The following is a 7917-nucleotide window of genomic DNA, read 5'->3' as shown; positions in this document are numbered from 1 at the left end:
ATGACAATGATGAACTAATTCCAATCCATGTCTAATCAGGGTGGAGAGTGTGCATAGATTACAGAAAACTTAATGTGGCAACCTGGAATGACCATTTTCCATTGCCATTCATTGACCAGATGTTAGAGAGATTAGCTGGACATGAATACTATTATTTTCTTGATGGATATTCCGGCTATAACCAGATCCCAATTGCTTTAGAGGACCAACATAAGACCACTTTTACATGTCCATATAGAACATTTGCTTATAGACGTATGTCCTTTGGGCTTTACAATGCCCCTACTACGTTCCAACGATGCATGATGAACATCTTTTCTGATATGGTCAAAAAATTCTTAGAAGTATTTATGGATGACTTTTCAATCCATGGGAATTCCTATTCTAAATGTCTTCATCATCTTTCCCTAGTTTTGAAAAGACGCATATCTAAGAATTTGATTTTAAATTGGGAGAAATGCCATTTTATGGTTAAATCTGGTAATATTTTAGGCCATATAATATCCAAGAAGGAAATTAAGGTAGATAGAGCCAAAGTGGATTTAATTGATAATTTACCACCTCCTCAATCTACTAAAGATGTTCGGGCTTTTCTAGGGCATGCGGGCTTCTACAGAAGGTTTATTAAGAACTTTAGTCAGTTAGCATGACCTCTCACTTACTTACCAAAGATCAAACTTTTGAGTTTTCTAAAGAGTGCATAGAATCCTTCAAACAACTTAAGAAAGAGTTGACCAATGCACCCATTGTTCATTCACCTGTTTGGACTTAACTTTTTGAACTGATGTGTGATGCTTCAAATTTTATTATAGGAGCGGTTTTGGGGTAAAGGAGTAATAAGTTACCCGTTATCATTTACTATGCTAGTAGGACCTTAAATGATGCACAACTCAATTATACAATCACTGAAATAAAATTTTTAACTGTTGTGTTTGCATTAGAAAAGTTTCGGTCTTACTTAGTTCATTCACATGTGGTGGTGTATACTAATCATTCTGCTTTTAGATACCTAGTTTAGAAGAAGGATGCCAAAGCCCGTCTCATTAGGTTGGTTTTACTTTTGCAAGAGTTTGATTTAGAAATTAAGGATAAGAAGGAATTGAAAACGTAGTTGCAGACCATTTATCCCGACTTCCCAATTCCTTAATTATTGATTCTCCAGTCAATGAGAACTTTCTAGATGAACAGTTATTTACAATGTCCAATGAACCATGGTTTGCTCACATTATCAACTTCTTAGTTTCAGGTATGACTCCAGATCACTGGTCAACCCAAGATAAATATAGGTTTCATTCCTAAGTTAAGAATTTTTTCTAGGATGATCCTTATTTGTTTAAGATATGTCCTGATTAGATTATCCGACGATGTGTTCCTGATCATGAGCAACATTCTATTCTCTCTTTTTACCATGATTATGTATGTGGTGGATACTTTGGACCTAAGAAGACTGCCGCAAAGGTTATCCAATGTAGATTTTATTGGCTCACTTTTTTTAGAAATGCTTTTGATTTTTACAAGGCTTATTCAGCCTATCAGTCTTTTGGCCGTATCAATAAAAAGAACATGATACCCCTCAACCCTATTTTGATAGTTGAGATCTTTGATGTATGGGGCATCGATTTCATGGGATCATTCCCTAATTCCTTTAGGAATTCGTACATACTTTTGGCTGTTGATTACGTTTCTAAATAGTTAGAGGCCATACCTTGTAAATCTATTGACCACAAAGTGGTGGTCCAGTTTCTCAAAGAGAATATTTTTTCCTACTTTGGTGCACCACGTGCAATAATTAGTGATAGGGGTACTCATTTTTATAATTGACCTTTTGAGGCCTTAATAAAAAAGTATGGGATCACCCATAAGTTATCTACCCCTTATCACCCCAAAACTAGTGGCCAAGTGGAGGTGTCTAATAGGCAGATCAAACAAATCTTGGAGAAAACTGTTAATTCCAATCGTAATGATTGGTCCCTTAGGCTCATTGATGCCTTGTGGGCCCATCAGACTGCATTCAAGACTAACCTTGGTCAGTCTTCCTACCATTTGGTGTATGAAAAAGCTTGTTACTTACCAGTTGAGTTGGAGCATAAGGCCTTTTAGGCCATCAAGAATCTCAACTTTGATTTGTCTGATGTGAGAATTTATCGTAGGCTCCAACTATCTGAGTTGGAGGAACTTAGGAATGATGTCTATAAAAGTTCTGGGATTTACAAGAAAAATACCAAAGCTTTCCATAATAAGCACATTCTGTGTAAATCTTTTACAATTGGTGATAAGGTCGTATTGTACAACTCTCAATTGCATATTTTCCCTAGTAAGCTTAGATCCCGATGGGATGGACCATTTATTGTTCATTATGTATATCCCCATGGGGCTGTGGAGATTCTAAATCCAGGAACAAGAGTAATTTCAAAGGTTAGTGGTCAATGTTTGAAACCGTTCCTCGAGTTTCCTACTACTGGTAGTGAAGAGGTCATGGATTTCCATAAACCTCTTTATATTGATGACTAACTTTTAATCAGGTATGACCCCCTTGCATTATCTTCGCTTTTAATTCTTTCCATGCATTGAGGACATTGCATGACTTAAGTCTGGGGGAAAGAAACCAGTTTCTGCTTTTTTCACTTTATTTTGTTTGTTTTTCTTTTTATTTTTGAGCTTGCTAAGGATGAAGTCCTACTTTGGCTTTTGGTAAATGATCATACCATTCGGTTGCTTGATGTATGAAAATAAAAGTTTTGATTAAGGTACCCATTTTGAATGTATAAAAACCCTGTTAAGAAGAAAGAAACAAGCTTGTGTCTTGAGATGGGACTTTCTTTTGAAAAATAAAAGACCTTTGTTTTATGGTGTTGGACCAAATGTAAGTCTGTGGACTCCTTGTACTTTTGATTTGGAGTTGAGACATTCTTTTTAATTTGGCATGAGTTGATAAATGCACAATTTTAAATGAAGTGTGAAATGCGGAATAAAAAAGAATAAGAGTTGATTCCCTTGGAACTAGACAGGGCATTGTGCCTCAGGAAGCGTGGTGTCTTGATCGAAATTCTTAGGGAGGAAACTTCTGAAAGAACTCTAGCATCACTGTCTTTGTGGGCATATGAAAAAATCGAAGCTACATAGTAACTTGGGTGTCTGGTGTTTGCTCCACCATGTCATTCAGGCCAAATGTAGTGGAGTAGAATAGAGTTTATTAAGAAAAAAAATGAGAAAAAAATACACAAATGTCATTAATGCTAGGTAACATGTTTGGTCAAAAACACTCCAATGCCTTAGTCATTGGTTTCCTATTTCTTCACAAGTGGTTTTGCCTTAAGATAAGGATGTTTTGGAAGAGACGAAGTGAGTTTCAAATTAAGAAATATGCTAGTGCCTGGAATTGATAAAGGGTAATAAAAGTTCAAGTGTGGGGTCCCTTGTAAGAGGAATTATCTTTGCTCTGGATCGGTATGGTCCTTACCTTTAGCCAAGGTTGGGATTTGTTTATTCTGAATTTTGGGTGTATATTCACTGCAAACACCCACGAGACACAACTCGTCCACTAGGGGTGACCTAGGGGTTTAAAGGCTTGTTGCACATGCTAAGTGCAACCGTGATTCCTACGAAAGTGAGTTAGGTTTTTTGTTTTTATTCTTTTTCTTTTTGTGTTGCTTGAAGACTAGCAAAGTCTAAGTGTGAAGGAATTCTGATGAGAACATTTATGTGTGAAATCTAGTGTAGTAAAACATGCATTTTACATATTTAGAATGGAGCTACTTTGGGTTTAACTCTCTTTTTGCAGGCTTTATATTTTCAAGGTCTTAAGGACTATCGGGCGTTGTTTCTCTAATTTTACATATAAAGAGGTCATATTTCTTATCATGGTTGTGAAGAAGATGAAATTATGAGCAAGATGGACGTGTTCAATTGCAAGTACGCATTTGTTTGGTCACCCGTACAAGTTATTATTCTTTTCGGACAAGAAAAAAGAATAATGGATCAGAACTGAATCGAGATGCAAAACCAGTCCATCTGTAGTTGTACCAAGGGTATAAGGAATATTTCAAATGCCAACAAAAATCGATGGACCACATCCTTAAGTGATTGAAGATTCATTTTTTGTAACAACAACTACCAAGAGTAGTTGGTGGTTGTGGTGTGTAAAATCCTTTACTTATTAGGTCTCAAGTTCAAACCTCTTAATTGCCATTTTGTTGAGATTTTTTTTAGAAGATTTTCTCTCTCCTACTCATCACTTAAAGGAGGTCAGCTAAGATGGTTGTACGCAAGTTTGAATAAGGGAGAGAAAAAATAAAGAGAAAAAATAGGAAAGAAGAAAAAAAAAAAAAAAGACAAGGGCAATGATGGAATTTTCTATTAAAATAGAATATTATCCAAATCCAAACAAGAAAAATTGGCCAAAGGGGTTTCTTGCGCAAGAAGAGAGAGAAAAATAGAAAAATGTAGAAAAAATAGAAAAAAAAAGGCAAGAAAAATCGTGAGAGATCCCTCTCCACACGTTTTCTCTCTTCTTTCTCCTCCACTTCATTAACAAGATAAAAAAAAAATCTATCTTTTTTTAGAAGCTAAAATCGTTAGCTTCCTTCTCCCATTCTCTATATAATAGAATTAACACAAGGGGAAGAGGACTTCATTCTTCTTCTAGGGTTTTTTCTTAGTTGCTCTATCTCTTTCTCTAGTTTTCTCTTTCTCTAGCTCTAGTTCTAGATTTATGCTTTAAAAACTTTTGTAAGTTCTTTTTATTCAATTAATGCAAGCACTTTTGTTTTTGATTCAGCCTTTCATTTTTATTGTTTAAACAATTGAAGTTGTAATTTTCAAGTTCTAGTTCTAGGCTTAGTTCTAAGTGACAAGAACAAGCTATGAAGCATGTCTTTCAAGTTCAATTTTTTTCTTCAGATTTGTTATCTCTAGTACTAGAAATTTCAGATTTGGTTTATTCCAGATCTGATTTTTAGAACTGGTAGTATCTCAAATAGATCAAGTTTTCAGTTTAAGGGTTGAAGTTCAAGTAAGTAGGCTCCTTCAGTAGTCTTCTCTCCCCCCTCTCATTCCCTCTTCTGACTACCCTTTCTTTCTTAATTTAGGATTTTAATTTCAGTCATTACATTATTGCTATCCCTTTCTCCCAAGGTTCATGGTAGTGTATGTGTTGGCTTTGCTCCTCCTAGCCATAAAACCATCATTTTATTATTTTTATTTTAATTGTATCATTTTCCCTAAAGCCAAGTAAAGTAAATTTTGTAAGAGTGACTCTCTGGTCAAGTAGGGAAGTTCATATTATGATACATCCCTCGGACTAAGTAGAGAAACTTACTTGTGAGTCTCTCTCTAGCTTTATCCCCTTTCTTTTACTTTATTTTTATTTCAATTTTTTTTTCTTTCATTGCTTTTTAATTGTGTGGGTGTTTATTTTTAGCTATTTATTTATTTAATTTTAATTACGTAGTTTGCATATTTAAATTCTTAGATGATGAATGGTTATGACGTTATTTTAGATACATATATTTAGGACGGTAATTAGAATTAGATCACAATCATTAATCATTTCACTTTTGTATTATTAAAAGAAGTAAAAAAATAAAGTGGCTACTCTCTCTGTGTTTGACCCGTAGCTACACTGCTCCGTACACTTGCGGTTATATTTTAAAATCTCAAACAGTAGCATTTATAGGCACTACTCCAGGGATGTAGACAAATTACCGAACCTCGTAAAAACCTTGTGTTGTGGGTGCTTGTTGTTTACATTTTATATTGAAGTTCGTAGATAATGGAATGGGTGTGCACACTTAGAAGTGCCTATGAGAGGCTGAGTGTGTATACGACTGTATACAAACAGGAACCGGTGTATCAGGTTTTTCTTGGTCAGACATCGAATAGGTTTTTGGGGATTAGAATTTGACTCACTGATTCATCCCCCTCTCAGTGACTGTCGGGATAAAACAATTGGTATCAGAGCCAATACTCAGTGACAGTTTGATCAACAGCTGAATGATCCAAAGGCAGTGGCACTGATAGTATGGTAGGTGAAGGCTATTCAGGACATACACCAAAGTTTGATGGATCTGATTTTTTCTTGTGGAAGAGGAGAATGCAGTCATACCTCAGTTCACTAGGTTATAATATTTGGGCATCAGTTCTGATTGGGTACAAGGAATCTGAAGGAGATCCAGTTAACAATGAAGCTAAGAAAGCTTATTGTTACAATCAGAAGGTTGTGAATGCAATATTATCAGCATTAGATAAGAGAGTGATGACTAAAGTAATGGATTGTGACTCAGCCAAGGATATCTGGGGAAGACTGAAGAGCATTTATGAAAGGGATGAAAAGGTAAGGAAAGTAAAGCTTCAGACCTTCAGATGTCAGTTTGAAAGTTTACTAATGTAAGAGTGAGAGAATATTGACACCTATATGATCAGGGTAAATGAAGTGGTCAACTCTATTAGGGGTCTGGGAGCCAATCTAGAGGATTCAGTTGTTTGTCAAAAAATCCTGAGATCTTTATTGCCCAAGTATGACTCCAAGGTGTCAGCTATTGAAGAGACAAAGGACCTAAACACTATCACTCTTGATCAAGTGCATGACACTTTCACAGCTCTTGAAATGAAATGGAAAAATGGCAAGTCCACTGACAAACAAGCTGCTTTTAAGGCAATGAAAAACTTGAAAATCAAGGAGAAGAAGAAGCAGTCTGTAGAGGATACTGATGAGAGTGAAGATGAGGTTACAGCTCATTTCACCAGAAAGTTGAAAAGGGGAACAAGAAAATATAATGACAAGTTACCTTTCAAATGCTTCAACTATGGAAGGGTTGGGCATTTTAGCAGCCAAGTGTCCTAATCAAGGAAAAATAGAAAGTGATGAAGATGAAAGTGAAAAGAAAAGTCATTTCAAGGGAAAGAAGAAGTTATTCTCAAACAGATATAAGAAAGGCAAGGACAAGAAGAAAAGTTTGATTTCTAAGAAATGTAGTGACACATCTGATGAAGAGTCTAAAGAATCATTTAATGATGAAGATGATGAGGCTATGTTCATGGTCTCAATAGATGTAGAAGAAAATAAGGAAGATTCTACAGAAGAAGAAGAGGAAGATGAAAAATCACATCTGGAGGTTGAACTCACAGTTGCCCTTAGAGAGCTTAAAAGAGAAAGGAAGAAAGTGAAAAAGGTCACTCAAGACCTTAAGGGGCAAGAACAAATAGTTCTTGAGTAGAGAAATCAAGCCAATAAGTTAAGGAATACATTATATGATCTTGAGTATCAATTCTCACAGAAGACCATTAACTGCAACACTCTTGAGTTAAAGAAAGTGATTTTGAAAACACAACTAGAGGAGCAATATGAGATTCTTACACAATTTGATGATTATGCAGATAAACTAGCCTTATTAAAGGCTAAGGTTGAAGACTATAGGAGAACTATGATTGAAAGAGAAGACTTAGAAAATGAAGATGTTAAAGATGACTCTACTCCAAAAGAGTATCCTAGTAATAAAAAGTTTAATGACATCATCAATGCTCAAAGACCGGTTCACATCAAATTTGGGCTTAAATTTGTTGAGGAATCTTTCAAAAATACTAAAGCAAATGATAAGAGAACAATACATAATCCTATCAGAGTCAATAACAGGAATGCTTAAAGAGGGAAGGCACATGTTGCTACTGCTGGCAATGTCAAGAGAGCAGTACAAAAAGATAAAGTGCAAACTGGTCCAATCAGAAGAGAAAATCCATCTATATTCCATAAGACTAACCACGCTAGACAACCACAGTTGGCAAGGCCAAGCAGGAGAGTAGAGAGCTATGGATATAGTCAAGGTCCTTAACAGAGACCTAGAGCATTTGACAACTTCAGAGCTCATTACAGATGACAAATGGAACATATGATGCAGAGGCACACCTTTCAAGGTTATTGTT

Source organism: Macadamia integrifolia, unplaced genomic scaffold (genome assembly GCF_013358625.1).
Source record: "Macadamia integrifolia cultivar HAES 741 unplaced genomic scaffold, SCU_Mint_v3 scaffold2028, whole genome shotgun sequence".
NCBI classification, from domain to species: Eukaryota; Viridiplantae; Streptophyta; class Magnoliopsida; order Proteales; family Proteaceae; genus Macadamia; species Macadamia integrifolia.
The sequence above is the reverse complement of the archived record's forward strand: the minus strand, read 5'-3'. Positions refer to the sequence as shown.